This window comes from Euleptes europaea, chromosome 3 (assembly GCF_029931775.1).
Source record: "Euleptes europaea isolate rEulEur1 chromosome 3, rEulEur1.hap1, whole genome shotgun sequence".
Classification (NCBI taxonomy): domain Eukaryota; kingdom Metazoa; phylum Chordata; class Lepidosauria; order Squamata; family Sphaerodactylidae; genus Euleptes; species Euleptes europaea.
The window spans coordinates 54,145,469-54,164,487 of record NC_079314.1 but is presented as its reverse complement, the minus strand read 5'-3'; the positions used below and the strand labels follow the sequence as shown (position 1 = coordinate 54,164,487).

The following is a 19,019-nucleotide window of genomic DNA, read 5'->3' as shown; positions in this document are numbered from 1 at the left end:
ACTGTTCATGGTAACTTTACACAGCATATGACCTTTTAATAGTTTCATCTGTGATCTGGATTCATGTGAAGCATTTATTACTTTATTTTGTTCTAGAGATTGTGTACTATTTTCATTCATTTCATTAATTGTTAGTCTAAATGTGTAAGAAGCCTCCAGATCTAAAAGGAATGTTTTCAATATATAAATGCAATGTTTAACCAGCAAGGAGTCCTGATTGAGGCAGTGGTCAGCATGGGAGACTAGGGTCGGGGAGACTTGGGTTCAGATCTCCACTCAGACATGAAGCTTACTGAATGACCTAGATCTAGTCACTCTCACAAAGCCTAACCTACCTTTGAGGAGTGGTGTGAAGAGAAAAGGAGAAAAACCACCCTGAGATCCTTGGAGAAAGTGTGTGATAAATATGCAATAAATGCAATAACATTTTTATCATTAATTGTTAAGCTATTAAGCCTGTTTAAATTAACTGGGGTGCACTTCACCAGAACAATCTCGGAACTGGCTTGTGCTCTTGTGGTGCCATAATGGTATGAATGCTTTAAGAACATTGACTTAAATGGTGTTTTTAGATATCCCCACTTGGGGGCAGCCTTGTAGATGTACTGATTTCACATGTGACTTCGTAGATACCAAATACCGCTGACTGCTTTATGATAGTAAAGTTTTCAGTTTGGTTGTTAAGGTAGATGTGATTGCTAACAGGTGGTAATAAGGACACAAATACTAAATTGCTATGGTGAAAGGGAAAAAGACGGTGTGAAATAACATAATAGTTTTGTGTGTGTTTTTTTGCTAAGGGTCTGGAATTAATGACGAGAAAGGCCCAAATGACTACGCTGGTAGGATGCAAGGACAGCTCAACCCCCTGCACAGTTACACCAGTCTAAGCCCACTTAAAACCAACAGGCTTAGACTGGAATGACCTTGTTTAGGACTGCATTGAAAAATAGCCTGCAAATTGCTTTGATGCAAATAGGCTGCACAGAAGTATTAAAAAAACTGCATTCGTGCCACATGAAAAATATTTTTTTTTACCCATCATGTCATTCTACCACTTCAGGACATGAAACGGATTCTGATGGCTTTAATAAAAAGACAAGTCAAATGAGAGAATGCCACAAAAACAAATAACTGAAACTACCCTCTGTTTCTGTTGTCAATTTCATTTTTAAATACGCCGGACTTAGCACTGTAGAACTAGGACTTAAGGATCTAGGGGGGAACAGTACGGTACTTCTATTTACAAGTATCTCAGTTAGGGTTGCCAAGTGCCCAGTGGTGGCGAGTAAAATCCCGCCAATCCACCGGGCTGCCCGCCGACCAGCTGAGGGCCGGTGGGCACCACGTGCACGAGCGCATGCACCACTTCCAGGGTTTACCTGGAAGTGACGCGGATGCTCTAGCAACTTCGGCTGAAGCTCTATGATTTCCATAGAGTTTCGGCCGAGATTAATAGAGCGTCCACATTGCTTCCGAGTAAACCCAGAAGTGACGTAGGTGCATCGCGTGGGACGCGTGCGTGTATTACGCTAGGCGCATGCACCACATGCTCTAGAAAACCTCCCGCCCATGGACCGACAGAACCTGGTAAGCCCAATCTCAGTGCAGTCCCCTGACTGCTCATGAATGCATTATGTTGTTCCTATTCCTTGAAAATATATTTTGGAGTGTAGATTTCAGTGTTATTGCTGAATATTGCTACACTGTTTTCATTCCATTGTCTTATTATCTTATTATGATAATAATGTGGGTTTTGAGATTTTTCTATTGGATATGTATGGCTGACAGCGTCTTCCAACACAGAAAGCCTTCCTTGGACAGAGCAAACTTATTTCTCAAGAACTGAGCCTCCTTGCATGAGCCTATGGCTCCTTGCCTAGCAGAAGAGAGCAATTGAATCAGGGGTGTTTGTCAAGTGATGCACAAGGGAACAGACATTGCTTATTCAGATGATGGGTCTTTTCATCTGGACCTGTTCCCATGGTTTGGTTGCTTAGCTGTAGTGTTTTTTCTCTGGGATTTCGAACTGCGTCATTTTTTAAAATCTGTTGTCTTTCTGAGGTTTCTATGTCATTCTTCAATGCTTCCTCAAATTGGATCAAAAGTGGTTTGAGAAAGCACTGAGAAATGATAACCAAATCATGAAAGGACACTAATTAGACAATGTGAGAAAAGTTGAAGAAAAAAAATGCCACAGTTCTGCATATAAATTGCAGGAAAACCTCCATGTGAAACAGACCTAGAACAGGGGTGGGCCACCTTAGGCACGCATGCTGAACAGCAGTACCTTGGGTTGCCAGCTCCAGGTTGGGAAATACCTGGAGATTTTTTGGGCGGAGCCTGAGGAGGGTGAGGTTTGGGGAGAGGAGGGCATTGCCATAGAGTCCAATTGCCAAAGCTGCCATTTTCTCCAGGTGAACTGATCTCTATCAGCTGGAGATCAGTTGTAATAGCAGGAGATCGCCAGCTAGTTCCTGGAGGTTGGCAAGCCTAGCAGTACCCCAGAGCATTTTTCTAGACACACAGGGCAGGTTTTCTGCCTAAGCTACTGAGGTGACACCCTGACTTGCTGACAGTGCCACCTGGGAAAATGGTGAAGACTATTGGCATGATTTATGCCCACATGGCCAGCAGCTGGGCCTAGGGTGAGTCCTCCACTTGCTCCCAGTGCATATAGTCAAGTGCAGTCCTTGGCTTCACCTCCCCCCCCCCCTTTCTGTTTACTGATAGATAATGTTTTCCCCCGGCACCTAAGCCAAAAAAGCCACCTACTCCTATTTTAAAGAGATAATTGTAAATCCCCCCCCCCACAAAATGTTTTTGTGTGGCTAAAGATAGAACAGAACACACAACACCAACTGCATGCCTGTAAATGGATGCATGTATATTTGCACAGACAGAATACTGTTGTAGGCGCAGATTCCTGTCAGCTAGGGTCGCCATCTTTAGCTTGCAAAAGTCCAAGCAGCAAATGGTTAAGAAAGAATTTTATGTTGAGCATGTGCTCAAATTATTCTCTGTGCTGCATAGATCCCTTTTTAGGCAACCTGTTTTAATTTGAAACAGAAAACTATGCTTTTTGCTTTGATTCTGTAACAAACACGTGATTTAAAAACAAAGACTTGCAAAAACTGGCAAGGGAAGCCAACCTTTGAGGTGCTGCAGTGAAGAAACTGGGTTAGTTCCGGGTGTTTGACAGTGAAGGTTTGTTACCTAATGCTCTTCAGAAATGAAACCAGCAGGGAAATTCCCTGGTTTTAATTACATCCTTGTGTCACTCATATGGCTATAGATTTGCCCAAGAAGGAATGGGCGTTCATCATCATATTTTGGGCTACGGTAATTGGAAACTAAAGACTTCTCCTGTATTCAGAGGAGAAACACCAAGAAATATGAACCATTTCACTTTCTCCCCTTGAAAAGTTGAAGAATCTCAAAGAGTAGAGGAGGAAACAGAACCTTCTAAACTGGGATTTCCCTGTCCCAGAGAACAGCCAACAAGCCAGGAGGGTTGTTTCTCTCCTTATCTGATTTGGCTGCAGCCCCTTAACCTTTGCTATGGGTTCATGTTAGTAACCTATGGGTGATTTCTTGCATTGTAAACAACTAGGGGTGTTTGTGTGTATGTGTATGGCTGTGTATTCAGATCTGTCATGTAGCGGTAAAGATGTAGGGCACTCCTTAGCTCAGAAGTTTGCAGTTTTACAAACTGGCAAGGCATTGCCTGGAATTAAGAGAGAGTTGCTGAAGATCTGGCTGCAGGCCTAGAGTTAAGCATGCTAGGGATGCCAGCCTCCAGGTAGGACCTGGGGATCCATAGGAATTATAGCTCATTATCCAGACGACAGAGATCAGTTCCCCTGGAGAAAATGGCTGCTTCAGAGGGTGGACTCTATGGCTTTGTACCCCACTGAGGTCCCTGTCCTCCCCAGGCTCCATCCCCAAATCTTCAGGAGTTTCCCAACCTGGATCTGGCAACCCTATCCCCCCATACCCTGCCAGTGGCCAGGGAGGAACTGGCAACCCTAACGTGCCTGATAAATTAAACAATGAAAAGGGCTAGAACACTGAAGCATAATGCAGGGAAGAAATTGATCATTTGAAGGGAAGGTGTTTTCAAAAGCAAGATTTAGAACCACACAGTAGTATGCAATTTCAATGTGCATGAACAGCTGCAACACACCTGTGCATTTTCTTGTTGCTGTGCTCCTGCTTTGTTGCTTAAGAGTCACAATCTATGACATCTAGAATCTTACCCAGAGTGGAAGAAAATTCTCAGAACTGTGAATTTGACAGCACTAATGTAGATGACTTGGATTTTTGAACTGTACCCTTTATTTGGAACTGTACTCCCCCCCTTAAAACAGCTTTCCCCCTTGGACCTGCTTGCACATTTTTTAAAAAGTTCTGTTTACAGTGTATTTGTATAATTATGGGGTCAGGATGGGGTTAAACATTTCAGTTTATTATTTTAGAGCCATTATTTTAGAGAGCCAGCGTGGTGTAGTGGTGAAGAGCAGTGGGCTCTAATCTGGAGAACCAGGTTTGATTCCCCACTCCTCCATATGAAGCCAGCTGGGTGACCTTGGGCTAGTCACAGTTCTCTTAGAGCTCTCTCAGCCCCACTTACCTCACAGGGTGTCTGTTGTGGGGAGGGGAAGGGAAGGTGATCGTAAGCCAGTTTGATTTTTCCTTAAGTGGTAGAGAAAGTCAGCATATAAAAACCAGCTCTTCTTCTACTTGCTGCCTCCATTAAAGGAGTATGAAAGTTATATTCTAATCTCTCTTCCAGGAGTGTATGTATGTTTATGAGCATGTGCATATATGGATGAAAGAGTGGTATGTTTAGGAGTGGTACTGCAGAGCATTTTGCTCAGGGTCTCCCAAAATCTGGAACTTGCCTTAAAACATGAATCAAGACATTCCCTTGGAGTGATATCCATACATTTTCTGTTTTCTGGGGTGTTCTTAGATTTAAATTTCCTACTGACTGGGTCACCCTGCAACTCAAAATTTACCCATGCAAAAGGAGTATACATGTAAGCTTATATACATTTCCAAGCTAATGAGATTGTAACAGGATTTCACTTTTTATTCCATGCTACTTAGTTTATAATCCATATTATATTGCTTTTGGACAGGTGAAGCCTCTGGTATTGATTGGTTGAGCTAATGAGGTATCTTGGACTGTTCATTGCTCAGGGGAAAAAGGCATTTGCAGCCCAGCTTCTTGGAGGGAAGAGCTCTGGATCAGGAGATGGGAACATGGATCTGTTGAACCCTTTGCAGATCTATCAAAGCACTCCTACATTGATTCATAAATTCCTGTCACCACAAATCTTCCCGGCCACAGAGATTCTTGTGATCACAGGAAATTTGGCTGACTACACCTATCATAATTTGGTTCCCACATTGAATTTATGTGAGTGAGAATGTAGGGTTGTGGCTCAGTAACAGAACACCTGCTTTGTATGAAGAAGATCCCAGGTTCAGTCCCTGGCATCTCTAGTTAAAAGGATCTGGCAGTAGGTGATATGAATCTGAGATCCCACGATCTAACTCATTGGGTTGGTTCCAGTTAGTTTCCCTCCCAGCACCCAACAGCACCTAATCTCACTGCTCCTTATTCCAGCTCTCACTGCACATTACGGTTGGAAAATACCTGGAGATTTTGGGGGAGGAGCCTGAGGAGGGCAGGGTTTGGAAAGGGGAGGGACTTCAATGCTGTAGAGTCCAATTGCCAAAGCGGCCATTTTCTCCAGGGGAACTGATCCCTGTTGCCTGAAGATCAGTTGTAATAGCAGGAGATCTCCAGCCACCACCTGGAGATTATCAAACCAAAAGACAAATTTATGCTGCAGATTAGAATTACACAAAAGTTGCAGCCACTATGGCTATATAATACCTACGCAATCAAAAAATAGCAGTCTCAAAATATTGTCGAAGGCTTTCATGGTCAGAGTTCATTGGTTCTTGTGGGTTATCCGGGCTGTGTAACCGTGGTCTTGGTATTTTCTTTCCTGACGTTTCGCCAGCAGCTGTGGCAGGCATCTTCAGAGGAGTAACACTGTCCTTCACTGTTACTCCTCTGAAGATGCCTGCCACAGCTGCTGGCGAAACATCAGAAAAGAAAATACCAAGACCACGGTTACACAGCCCGGATAACCCACAAGAGCAGTCTCAAAGTCTGTGCACATCATTTATAAAGTTGTAATCAAAGTGCCCTATCTAGAACCCTATTAAGCTAGCCTAACTAATCACAGAACAATACAACACAGCATGCGTAATAAGACTCATTGAGTCATCGTCTCAAGGTCTCAATTCAAGACAACTCAAGATTTTATTATTGTGGTACCTAACCAGCATAAGTCAAGTGAGACCATTATAGCCCCACACACAAAATACGCAGCTGTCAATACAAAACAATACTTTGCACCATATACCTAAAAAATAACCCCTATAAAACAGAATACATAAACACAGACCCAGAAAACCTGGAACCCATTAATCTTCCTCCTTCTTGAGTTCTTTACGGATCCTAACAGCTGCAGCCGGAAATCTGGCACAAGCAAGGTCTCAAGGTCTTATTACCTATGGTGTGTTGTATTGTTCTGTAATTAGTTAGGCTAGCTTAATAGGGTTCTAGATAGGGCACTTTGATTACAATTTTATAAATGATGTAACCACCTGGAGGTTGGCAAACCTACTGCACATGCTTTTTGCCCTTGCAGGCTCCATGATTATAGTATCACTTTTTTTGGTGGTCAAAAGGGACTCTCTCCTCCATTTTTCACCTGAGGAAAAGCTGGCTGGGTCCAATCCCTTAGATCTTAACTTTGTGTGTTTATGTGCACTTCAGAACTACATGGACTTCATGCTTGTACTGGAAAAGTGTAGTCCATGAACTGCTCCAAGCAACATCCTGCAATGTTGCGTGTTAGAATATCAAGTGCATTTCAAATCACATCTACATTTTCAGCTTCTGGGGTGACCATTAGAGAGGTGTCATGTAGAGTTGACCATTTCACACACACCCCACCTTTAACCAGGTGCAAACATGTGCAGTGGATCAGTTCTTGTAGGTTATCCGGGCTGTGTGACCATGGTCTTGGTATTTTCTTTCCTGATGTTTCACCAGCAGCTGTGGCAGGCATCTTCAGAGGAGTAACACTGAATGTGCAGTGGAATTTGTTTTAGAATCTCACCAGTGAGAACATATCACTTCCAAATCTTCTTTAAGCTTCTGCTCCATCTCAGAGCAGAAAAAATGATACCAGAGATCAGCGCTCAGTCTCTATTGACCTTTTTGCTATATTACAACACAACTATGCAGAAATTCAGGTAGGTGAACGCGGCATACTCATTACCACTGGTCTGGCATTAGTTCGTACCAAATCAGAATCCCTTCATGCCACTTACACATCTTTTCTTCACTCATTCTTTGCCAATGACCTACCTGTTGCTGATGACAAAGGAATTTCCGAACTTAGAGAAAATTTGCTTTGCTTTATTTGCCTAGAATTCTATTTTGAAGAAAGGACTATTTGACATTGCCCTTACTTGCCTACATAGGTCTGTGCGTCATGAATCACAACAACAACACATATTAATTATCATGCCTCAGAATATTGTTTGAGGAAGTAAGGCTTGAAATTCACTCTACACTGGCCAAATCTTTTGAATTTCATTTTCCCCTTTTTATCCCTAAGCGATGCTTCCTTAATTTCCCCCCGACTTCCTCGTCATTCTGAACTGCAGTGTAACAAGTTCCTCCATAAATAGCCTAGAGACAAGGAGACACACAAAAAAGCTGTGGATAGCAATTAATCTCTTCCATCGCAAGTGATTAATGGGAGAAGGAGGAATTCGAACCCATAAAACTGTACCATATTTTAACACTTTTATTATTTATATCCCGCTTTCCCCCTACTCAGGACCCAAAGTGGCATATCATGTTGTTTTCCCCTCCTACATTTTATCCTCACAACAACATCTTTCTGCGATAGGTTAGGATGTAGGGTTGCCAGCTCCGGGATGGGAAATACCTGGAGTTTTGGGGGGTGGAGCATAAGGAGGGTGGGGTTTGGGGAGGGGAGAGACTTCATAGAGTCCACCTTCCACACGGCCACTTTCTCCAGGGGAACTGATCTCTGTTGCCTGGAGATCAACTGTAATAGCGGGAAATCTCCAGCTACCACCTGGAGGTTGGCAACCCTATTAGGAGTCACTCAGTGAGCTTCCATGGCAAAGCAGGGATCCAAACCTGGTTGTCCCAGATCCTAGTCTAACACTTTAACCACTATTGGTATGCCAGCTCTCATGTATTTGATATATTGATGATATCTTATCTCTCTGTATCTATATCTATAAGGTGCTATATCAATAAATAACAGGCCCATAAGTAAATAGCAACAAAATAACAAACACAACAACTAAGATCAGCAGCAAAAAATAAGAAAATAAAGAAGAAAATGAAGACAAATTAAAACCAGCATCAGCTTTAAAACTGTGTGGGCCAAACTACACTGCAGCAACAAAGTTACGCTTATAGCCAACTGGCATCTCACTGAGGAAGCCTGGAAGATCAGCACTTTTCACCGTGCTTGAGATATCTGCTTTCTATCCTTCTGTCTTTTAAAATCTTGTAACATCTAGTCTGACAAAAAGACCTGATGGGCTTGAAAGCTTTTACAGAGTGTCCAAGGGGACTTGAACCCGCTTTTAGGGAAACCCCTAGCCCACGCTCTTTTACCCTAGGTAGATTTCTGCCATCAGTCAGAATTTATGCTCCCTGTTCTCTCTTTCAGTGGTCTAGCTCACCAAAAGTGGCGTGTTTGTGTGTGAGCACGCATTTAGGATTGCTATCCTCGCCATCTGCTGACCCTCGAGCTTGGCCAGGTGTTTGATCTCTGCATGGGTGAATGGCTAGGCAATTGGCCAAGTAGTTGAGTCACAGTCTGAGATCTTTAAAATCTGAGACACCACCTTTCAAAAAACAACAATGGGTTCAAGGTAGGACAGCTGTTATACTACCACAAGAGAGAGGGGAGCTAATAGGCTTGGGAGAGTAAAGACATCTTGATAATTTGGTGTCAGGTAAACTTCTATAGGGAAAGACTGTCTCACCTGAGAAGACCCTATCCTTTGCACTCACCTACCTAGTCAATGAAAAGGACAACAGTAATTTTCTATCCACGTGTGTGCATTTCTGCGGCTCCCAGCTTTTTTTTTTTAAAACTTAAAGTCACAGAGCCTTGATCTGCTGTGAGATTGTGTGCATGTAAAAAGGTTTTTCAGTTTGCAAGACCTGAGCAAAGCTTTTAACGATAGGACGTTTTGGAGGACATTGATTCATAGGGTAGCCATATGAATCAACTAGACAGCATCTAACACACACAAAAAGGCTTTAAGCATGGCCATGAGTACCCGATCATTGAGGAAGAAGCCCAGCAAGTCAGATGACTTCCTACACTATTCAAATAGGGGACCCTGACTGCTGTCCCTGGGCCAGCTGTGGTCCTGTGTGCCAAAACTGAGCCCCATTTGTTTTGTTTTTTTGTTAGAATTGCTGGTTTTTAAATCAATAGTGAATTGAATTTTGAATGTTTTTATTGTATTTTATTTTATGTTTTTTTAACTGTTGTTAGCTGCCCTGAACCTGGCTTTGGCCGGGATAAAGGGTGGGATATAAGTAAAAATAAGGGTTTTAAGGATGTTTTAGATGTATTCTGGAGGTAATCTGTTTTTAATCATTGTTATCCATCCTGAGCCTGGCTCGCTGGGGATGAGGGCGGGTTATAAATTCGAATAAATAAATAAATAAATAAATAAATAAATAAATGAAAAAGATCCATTTAAAAGGTTTATGCTAAACATAGACAGACAAATAAGCACAGAACTTCAAAGACCAATCAAAGTAGAGTTGCTAGCTAATTTTTTAAAAAATGACAAGGGTTCTCTTGCTGCCAATGCCTCCTTTGTGAGGCGGGCAAAGCATTCAAAAGTGCCTAGCTGAAAACTGCCAAAGGCCCTTGTGATGGACAGCTAACTGCCAAAGCCTTATACCTGTCTGAGAACCCTGATTGACAAGGGGTTCAAAAAAGAATTCTATTGTTGACCTGGAATAGTGGCAGTTGAGAGTCGAGGTTGAGAGTGGCTGTTAGATGCTGACAGTGTGAGTGGAAGAAGAAGTCTCAAGTCTTCCATATCCTTATAACTGGCGATGCCGGGGAGTGAACCTGGGACCTTCTGCAAGCAAAGCAGAAGCAGATGCTTTACCACTGAACCATGGCCCCTCCCCTATCAGGACAGTAAGCACTATCATCTTATTTTAGAAGAAGAGTTGGTTTTTATATGCCGACTTTCTCTACCACTTAAGGAAGAATCAAACTGGCTTACAGTCACCTTCCCTTCCCCTCCCCACAACAGACACCCTGTGAGGTAGGTGGGGCTGAGAGAGTGTGACTAGCGGTCACCCAGCTGGCTTCATGTGTAGGAGTGGGGGAACAAATCCAGTTCACCAGATTAGCCTCCACCACTCCTGTGGAGGAGTGAGGAATCAAACCCGGTTCTCCAGATCAGAGTCCACTGCTCCAAACCACCACTCTTAACCACTACTCCACGCTGGCTCTCTTTGCAAAGGAATTCCTCTCACACAAACCATTTTCATCACCTGTTTGACATCCTTATTTCTGGCAGTATTTTTCCACACTGCTTCCTTGTAGGTTTTAGTGCTGCTGGTAAAAAGAGCCAGTATTTATTTGGTTTTCCTTGTAAACTGTTTCCGGGATATATGATGGATTTACTCGTAACTGAACTTTTATTAGCGCTTCAGCTTGGTCAAAGACAACAAAAGAGGATAGGGACAGCCCCACCACTTGAAAGAGCAAAAAAGATGCTTTCTTCTACAAAGTCTGCCATCCAACACATACTTTAGGAAGCCTCACTGAGTTTACTGGAACATATTCCTGAATAAACAGAAACAGACTGGAAAACTCAGCTACAGCTAGAGAAGAATTCTCGTGATTCCATGAATTACAATAGGCATTCTTTGAATCCTATATCATATGATCCCCCAAATGATAGGCTGACAGGGAAAAAGGGCAGCTCTTGCAAGGAACTCTTTGATTTTTTTGATGGGGCGGGGAGGTATTCTTACTGTCAAACAGACAAGCCAGTGTTCAGTTGAAAAAGTGGCTTGTCTCTCCAGGAACAGAAAATAACAAGAAGAAAACGGGGAACAGACACAGTGAGCAAACTCTTGCTTTTTATGCTTTCACACACATTTAATCTTTGGATTGTGGCTAGGGTTGCTACCGGTGGGAGGTTTTTGGGGCGAAGTCTGAGGAGGGCGGGGTTTGGGGAGGGGAGGGACTTCAATGCCATAGAGTCCAGTTACCAAAGTGGCCATTTGCTCCAGGTAAACTGATCTCTATTGGCTGGAGATCAGTTGAAATAGCAGGAGATCTCCTGCTACTACCTGGTGGTTAAGGAACTCAGTACAGGAGCGAAGTGTATACAAAGTGCAAAAAACTTTATAAGCTACCAAATGACCTAACAACAATATTACACACTATATACATTACTAAGCTAAAACATACAAGCTAAGACAAACAACGTGACTGTACAAGGTGGAAAAAAGTGTCTAAATGACACAGCTAATGTTCATAGAGTCTCTCTCAATTGTAGGAGAAGTGGTATCCAAAGGATTTTCAACGAGGTTGGGAACCTCATTGGGAACCTCTCTTCATTGGGAACCCTTAACCTCCCACCAATACCAGTAAGCTATACCAGAGGAAGACCCAACAAGAGATGGATTGACTCAATAAAGGAAGCCACAGCCTTCAATTTGCAAGATCTGAGCAAGGCTGTCAAAGATAGGACATTTTGGAGGACTTTCATTCATAGGGTCGCCATGAGTCGGAAGCGACTTGACGGCACTTAACACACACACATACCAGCTCCCATCTGCTTTCCCCTATTATCCACCTCCTCCCAGACACACCTACTTCCTGAAACTCTTAGCTTACTCCTGAGAAGACTCCTTTTTTTGAGGAGGATGTTACCTCTGAGGAGGACAGTGCAGCTAGCCATTCCTCCCTCCTGCCTCTTAGTTATCCTTATGGCCCTGCTTTGTCCTTACTGTTGCTCTGCAGTTTTGCAAGGAAGCAAGCAGGCAGGCAAAACTTTACAATTAGGACATGTAGAGAAAAGCAAGAACATAATAATGTTTAAAGCCCTTAAAAACACAATTAAAAACATGTACATATCTTTACAATATACTGGTAAAACAATTCAGCCTTTAGACACAGCTCTGACCTGTATTTTCTTGATTGCCAAGGCGAATTGTGCCACTCTATAAATAGACATACTGATCTGAATTGGAAAGAAAGACAACAAATTCCTCTTCCACATAGGGTTTCCAGCCTCCAAGTGGTGGCTGGAGATCTCCCGCTATTACAACTGATCTCCAGCTGATAGTGATAAGTTTACCTGGAGAAATTGGCCCCTTTGGCAACTGGACTCTCCAAACCCTGCCCTCCTCAGGCTCTGCCCCAAAACTCTCCAGGTATTTCCCAACTGGGAGCTGGCAACCCTACTTCCACAGGAGAAGAATTTATACCCTTTAGAATGTCAGAAAGAAGTTTATCTCTGGGCTCCGGATATGAAAGGCAAAACAAAATATAAAGTGGAAGATCTTCTGGGACCATGGCTTCACAAATACACAGATGAGCAGCGGTCAGTGTTTTTGGATAGCAACCTGCTAAAATGGCAGAAGCCATAGTTTGAAATTGCACAGATGTTACAGCCATTCTAAGACTGGGGAAAGTATTGTTGGACAGATAAGAAACTCTGCTATGGTCCTTTTTAAACAATTTGAACCAGGGAGAAAATCTAGAGGTTGTATTTCTGTCCAATGTAGCATCAGTCTTAAAGATCCAATCTCATATATTGAAACCAGGGAAGGGGACATCTCAAAAATCATCCATTAGGGAATAACGACAAAGAATATTGTTGAAGCCAGCTACAAAAGCAGCATCCAAGCGCAATAGTGCAATGCTTTGCCTTAAAAGCAGACTGATAGATTCCTTTGCTTTCTCCAGAATCTGAATAGGGTGGCATGCATGCGGGCTCTAACTGAGGGTGAACTAAAGTTGCACTAAAGCTCCTGGAGTGCCAAGGCAAAGCTAAAATTCTCTTTAAAAAGAGATTTCAAATAGGTTCCAGGGTCGTGATCGAATGTTCATTCTAGCTCCAGATCTCTATACCATATAGGAGCTGTGGAATGCAGGGCCATCTTAACAACATTATGGCCCTGGGCAAACCAGTGTGCTGGAGCCCCTACAACAACCACTCACAGGAATAAAAAATAAATGGTCGATAATAGTATTTATTTATGGCAAGTCACTTAACATACACAGATTAGCATAGGGCCCCTATGCTCGTGGGGCCCCCGGGCAAGTGCCTATCGGGCCCATGCATTAAGATGGCCCTGGTGGAATGACCTTACTCTGGTCTGGAACAATTTTAAAGCTGGTTCAATCAAAAATTGTCCTTTCCTGCCATAAAAAATGCACCCATTCTCCCTGCTTTTGCCCCAGATATAGGGTGCCATGGCATACGACATACCTCCTTATACACTAGCAAATTAGCTTTCTGGATTAGCGTGTACTGCCTTCCTTATGGACCTGCAGAGGTGCGGGTGATCAAACAGCTTGTCAGTGGGAGATGAACTCTGCAGGAGGGGCCATGGCTCAAGGTAGAGCATCTGCTGTACATGTGGAAGGTCCCAGGTTCAATCACTGGCATCTCCAGTTAAAAGGATCAGGAAGTACATGATGTCAAAGACCTTTGCCTGAGACTCTGGAAAGCCATTGCAAGTCAGAATAGACAATACTTACCTTGATGAACCAAGAGTCTGATTCAACGTAAAGCAGCTTCATGTGCACAGTGAGAATTAAAGAGCTCTGTTTTGGTTTTAGATGATTAGGCAACCGAGCCCATTTCTCTTTCCCTAACAGCCCATAGAATCTATGGCATAGATGAACCTGCTTCTCCCAAATGCATGTGAAGGCTTGATTCAAAGTAGAGTGTGGTACAGTATGGGAAAAGATGTTCTCAACAATAATCACTACAATGATATTGCTACATATTGGAAATGATGAATATATGGGGAGGCTTTCTAATCAAATTACACATCACCTTAAATGTTCCCGGCAATGTGTAGTTAAAGCAAACACATGACACAGCATTTCCCTACTAGAACACTAGTTGCAGCTTTCTGAGAGTGAAAGGATATCATATCATGGCCTTGTTTTGCCTGAATATTTCTAGGAGATGAATGGTGTGACATTTAAGGTAATCTGTAGTTTGACTCTTCAAGTCAACTCATTGGTCCATCTGTGACAGACAACAGACCTTCAAGGCCAAGTTCTTTCCTAGCCCCTGTTCATGAGAACCTCCTAAGCTAGGGATGCCAGAGACAAAACCTGAAATGTGCTTTCTCACAGAACATGGGGCCCTAAACTGTGATGAAGTGCCTTCACTCACAGGGGTGATCCTTTCACATGAGTAATGCATAGGGTTATCAACTCTGGGTTGAGAAATACCTGGAGATATTTGGAGCACAGCCTGAGGAGGGTGGGGTGTAGGGAGGGGAGGAACTTCAATGCCATAGAGTCCAATTGCCAAAGGGGCCATTTCTCCAGGTAAACTTATCTTTGTCATCTGGAGATCAGTTGTAATAGCAGGAGATCTCCAGCTAGTACATGGAGGTTGGCAACCCTAGTAATACAGTAACAGAGTCAAGTTCTCCAGATCTTCCACATTTCAGCCACAGAAGTTCCACAGTCTCTGAAAAGACATAATGGGCAGAATGACTTAAAGCACAATGTCAGCCAGCCTTTTGTTGAGTGTCTTCATATAACAAGATGGGAAGAATTAACGTGGGTGGACCATGTAGTCTGGGGTTCTGTATTTGCACACTGAGTGACCATTCACCTTGAGGACTAACCATGGCACAGGGTTCTTACCAATGAACCATTGTGTAGTTGAGTTCTAATACCATTTTAATACTGGATGGTCCAATCACTTGTTAATCCAATTAATGTTAATTAATGCTGGAAGCTGTTTTCAAGTTTCACAGTGCACATACCATAGCTAACTACAACTGTTCTGGAAAAAAATGACCATAATCTGCATAATATGAAAATATTTTTACAGTATGTACCTTACAAATCAATTCCAATCCATACTTTATTCAAATATCTATTCAGTGCACACCTTGCACAATAACCATCTGTACAAGCTATGTTTCATAAGATATGGGAGTAGCCAGAGTTCAACAGGAAAGATCATCTTTGCAGGCTGAAGGTCTCAGGTTCAACTCGTGATAACTCTAGCTAAAACAGGGCAGGGAAAGTCCCTCCTTGGGACCTTGGAAGACTATCTATCAGAGTAAACAAATCTGGACTAGAAAGATCACTTATTTATCTAGATCTGTATTTGATGGAAGCTTGGGAAAGAGAAGAAAGGTCATGAGCTGCCCACTCAGTATGCATCACTTTCACTCAAATTGAAGAACTTTATGTGGTTTAAAGACTCTGCTGTATGCATCTACGCACGTAAATAATGCTCTTATATGTATAATGCTCTTATATGTATGAGCATTGGCTCATGCTCTCCCACTCTCTACTTGTATATGATTTCATATGTTCTCCTGAGAACCAGCACAGTAACTTTCAACGGGCATCCCAAGAAGATGTTTATTCTAAATAGATTGCATGTTGAAGAATCTACAGGTAACATTCTACATGCAAGAAGCTTTTTAGATGAGGCATCTCTTGAATTTATGCTCCTTCGTCAGCAGTCTGAATGCACAATCTTACCATCCCAGTCTTTCCATAGGCCAGGCAACCATGATAACATTTGGTGGGCCAAACTGTATACTAGAGGTGAGGCTAATAGAACCAGGTTAGTGCAAGTCTTTACTCTGCTCTGGTTAGACCTCACCTAGGGTACTGTGTTCAGTTTTGGGCACAATTTAAGAAAGATGTAGACAAGCTGGAACATGTCCAGAGGTGGGCAACAAGGATGGTGAGGGGTCTGGAAACCAAGTCCTATGAGGAAAGGTTGAAGGAGCTGGGTATGTTTAGCCTGAAGAGGAGAAGACTGAGAGGGGATATGATAACCATCTTGAAGTACTTGAAAGGCTGTCATAGAGAGGATGGTGCCGAGTTGTTTTCTGTTGCCCCAGGAGGTCAGACCAGAACCAACGGGTTGAAATTAAATCAAAACAGTTTCTGTCTTGACATTAGGAAGAATTTTCTAACAGAGAAAAGTGGAACAGGCTTCCTCGGGAGGTCGTAAGCTTCCCTGGAGGTTTTTAAGAAGAGGTTAGATGGCCATTTGTCAGCAATGCTGATTCTGTGACCTTAGGCAGATGATGAGAGGGAAGGCATCTTGGCCATCTTCTGGTCACTGGGTTTGTGTGTGGGGGAGGTAGTTGTGAATGTCCTGCATTGTGCAGGGGGTTGGACTAGATGACCCTGGTGATCCCTTCCAACTCTATAATTCTGTGATTCTATGATTCTAATCCAGCTAAAGTGACATCTTCTCTCTACATCTTCCAACATCTATGAAAATATCTCCTCCATTGACATCTGTTATTCTTACATGAAGCCCTGATCTGGATGGCCCAGGCTAGCCTGATCTCGTCAGATCTCAGAAGCTAAGCAGGGTCAGCCCTGTTTAGTATTTGGATGGGAGACCAATAAGGAATACCAGGGTTGCTGTGCAGAGGAAGGTACTGGCAAACCACTTCTCTGTGTCTCTTGCCATGAAAACCCCATAAGGGGTCGCCATAAGTCGGCTGCGACTTGATGGCACTTTACACACACACACACACACACATTCTTCCATGATAGATGGCTCTCTCTCTCAGTAAGTGAAAGTGCTGCTGATTTCAAATGCATCATGTTTCTTTTCTTGCGGACATCATTAGTGGCAGCTAGAAAAGAGCTGCCATCTACACATGGCAAGTTTTTTCTGTTTGCGTAGACAGGTGACCCACCTATGTTTTGAAGCAAAAGAAAACAAAATGCAAAATGAGCATGAAAGAACCTTGCTTGGGGCCACCATAAGTCAATTGCAACATGATGACACATAATGCATGTATACCCCCCTGGGAGGGTTTCCTTTATACATCTGATGAAGTGGCTTGTGAAACCTTATGTTTTAACAGATCTGCTAGACTTTAAGTTTTTATTTTTGTTTTTCTCCCATTTGTATTGAATTTGTAGCTGTTGTTTCTTGCATTTTTCCAGGTCTATTGATCCCACTGTGCAATATTATTATATCACCTGTGTACACCTGACTTCAGGTGATTCTTTCATGTTTTTCCCGTGGCAGGCAGACCTATCTGGCCCTCTGGAACTGATCTCCATTCTGATTCACTTTGTGCTCTATGGCTGCATCCACACATGGATGGATATTTTGCCATTGTTGCATTATCAGTCATTTACAAGTGGTTTTTCCTGCAATTATAAGACAGTTCAGGAGTAAATATTGCTCTAATGCAACGAAAGTGCCATATCCAGTAGATTCAGCCTTCAAGACAATGAAGAACAGCAAAATGAGGGACTTAAATATATACAGCACAAAATATCATATGTGTTTTAAATGGGAAATAGAATAGAAATGTTTGAGATCCAGATGTAGAATATGTGAACTTGAATTACTGCTCAATATTGCTGATAAGCAGATATGTCCAGTGCTTTCTTTATTGTCCAGAGACGTATGACTCAACATTCTTGTTTCTCCTGTTCCTGGAAGTGGAGTCTGACTTTGCATATCAGCCAATATGTCCAAGGAAGAGGCTAATTGGGTTCTCATTTTTGAGATGGCAACAACCCACCACACCTTACTTTTAAAATTTACATTTTAAAAATTCTAGCCATCTCTTATGTGAGAAACTGGCAAACCACAGGAGACTCTGAAATATGGTTTGTTGGTTGGGAGATAGGCTTGAGAAAGTCCTGGAAGTTTACGGGTGGTACATGTGAAGGATGGAGTTAGGGAAGGGGAGAGAGCTCAGTGGGGATGTGATGCCATAGAGTCTGTCCTCTGAAGTTGCCCTTTCCTCCAGAGGAAGTGATCCATCTAGTCTGGAGGTCAGTTGTAATTCTGAGAGAATTCCAGGCTCCACCTTAAGGTCAGAAACCCTAGAAAGAGACCAGGGGTTAATGAGCGGTTGGATCCAGAGCTTTGGGGGGCTGTGCCTGGGATGGGTGGGGTTTCAAGGGTATGACATCACATCCTCCAAGATGTTCTAGGGATTTCTCTAATATCTGGTTAAGACCCTAGAGATGGGAAATTCTGAGAGACCCAAGGAGGATGTGGGTGGAGGTTTGGAGGATGTGATGTCACTTCTGGGTGAGGTGTTAGGAATCCCTCCAATTTTTATAGTCATTACCATAGAGATTGGGGAAATTCTTAGAGCATCATCATTGATGCTTCCACTCCATTTCTCTCTCATTCCTCCATCACTGAGGGTGTGGAATTGCCTGAAGTCAGCTGTCAAATGGCAAGTCTAAGGTCGAGGAATGCTAATGGTACATTCTGAGCTCTGTTTGGCTTTTAGCCTGCTGTTGCAATGGGCTATCATTGGATGGTTGTGTTGGCATGCTGAAAATGACTTTTCCTAAGATTTAGTGCATGCTAGTGGCAACCAGGCACAAAGTGAGTCTTTTCTGGAGACAGCCATGCATTTACAGTCAGGTAGGTTGGCCTGAAATCAACAAGCTTCCTAACTTCCTTATTGCGGGCAGTTTTGTTGACCCATAATTTTGCCTTTGCTTATAATATGCTTTGCTTATGAACTCTTGCCAATGTAGCTCAGCTCAAACACGCTACATTTCAGGCATTCCTCTTACATAAGGAATATTTAGCAGATGGGTTTTCTGATGCCAGATTTCTGGGATGGCGAAGCTTTCGAGTAAACATGTGGGTGGGTAAGT

General features: G+C 42.8%; 1 protein-coding gene across 1 annotated transcript in view; it reads left to right on the top strand.

Annotated features, from left to right (window-relative positions):
• IL17REL (interleukin 17 receptor E like) overlaps positions 1–19,019 on the top strand; it is a 59,952-nt gene that overhangs the window by 2,334 nt on the left and 38,599 nt on the right. The window lies entirely within an intron of this gene.